The sequence below is a fragment of the Garra rufa genome, chromosome 7 (genome assembly GCF_049309525.1).
Source record: "Garra rufa chromosome 7, GarRuf1.0, whole genome shotgun sequence".
In the NCBI taxonomy this organism is placed as follows: Eukaryota; Metazoa; Chordata; class Actinopteri; order Cypriniformes; family Cyprinidae; genus Garra; species Garra rufa.
This window is the reverse complement of record NC_133367.1, coordinates 44,318,772-44,320,411: the sequence shown is the minus strand read 5'-3', so window position 1 is coordinate 44,320,411 and position 1,640 is coordinate 44,318,772.

Sequence of the window (1,640 nt, the reverse complement as noted above, 5' to 3'; positions counted from 1 at the left end):
TTACTAAATAAGATCGAATCAAAATGACTGCATTGTAAGTTACAACAATGTAATCATTATATATGGGTCAAAGACGAAAAAGAGTTTAAGCATAGTTGTTTTTCCCAAAAATATTAAAAAGTTTTCTCTTTAAATTCATTGCATTTTTGTTTTTCTAAACAAAAAATAAATATCATACATTTTTGCCCTAATTTACAGAAGACACCCACTCGAATGTCATTCAGCGTAACAATCTTGTCAGGCATATTTACAACAAAAAACTGTTTATGACATATTAAAAGATGAATTGCTTTCACCCCACACTGTAAAAAGTTTTCACCAGTTTCAACTTAAAAACTTAAGTTTAGCAGCTGCCTTAAAATATTAAGTTAAATCAACTTAAGTCCTTTCAACTCACAAGTTAAATCAACTAATTGTAATACGTTGAAATGACTTGTACTTTAAAGTTGATTTAACTTATGAGTTGAAATGACTTGTACTTTTAAGTTGATTTAATTATCAGTTAAAATTACTTGTGCTTTTAAGTTGATTTAACTAATGAGTTGAAATGACTTGTACTTTTAAGTTGATTTAACTTATGAGTTGAAATGACTTGTGCTTTTAAGTTGATTTAACTTATGAGTTGAAATGACTTGTACTTTTAAGTTGATTTAACTTATGAGTTGAAATGACTTGTGCTTTTAAGTTGATTTAACTTATGAGTTGAAATGACTTGTGCTTTTAAGTTGATTTAACTTATGAGTTGAAATTACTTGTACTTTTAAGTTGATTTAACTTATGAGTTGAAATGACTTGTACTTTAAAGCTGATTTAACTTAAACTTTTAATGCAGCTGCTAAACTTAAGTTCTTAATTTGAAACTTGTGAGGTTTACAGTGTATTGTTTTTTGACATAAAAGAAAAATCAATAATTTTACAAATATGCCCGTGCTACTTAAGACTGGGGTCACACTTTACATTAGGTGGCCTTAACTACTATGTACTTACATCATGAAATAAGTACAATGTACTTAATGTGGTCATATTGTATTGCAAAACACTTTTGCTTCTATTAAGGGGAGACACTGCAGGCAAAAATGCTGTTTTTTCATGCACCTGTAAAGTTTGAGATTTTGGGCTTTTTTTTTTTTTTTCATTTTTCAAGTGTTTTTTCAGACGAGTGGAAAGAAAACATCCAAAAAACACTGTTAAGTGTTTCTTTTAGCACTTTATCTATTTGTGTCAATAGATTTCAATTACGATACATACTTTTTTAAAGGCCGTTTTCTCAAAATAATTTTTTCCTTGTACACTGAGCCATAAATCTCCACTTCAGTGGCACTTACACACACCATACTTTACATCTTTATTTCTGTCTATATCCTGAAGATTTTTACAGAGGGATTTGTTAATTTATGATTTGCTTGATTTTATACATTTTATTCCCAAAAAAATGGTAAAAAAAATATATATAGTGTTTCTTGTCTGTTCTAAGTTTTTTTTTCTGAATTATGTTGTGTCGAAATGAAATGCCCAAAATTCCCTCTGTAAAAACATTTGACTCTAATATTGTCACAAGGAGAGTCAGAGACGTGCGGATCCATTTGCAGCATTTATTTAGAATCGTCAACAGGCCAGAATAATCACCAGAAAACAGGAAC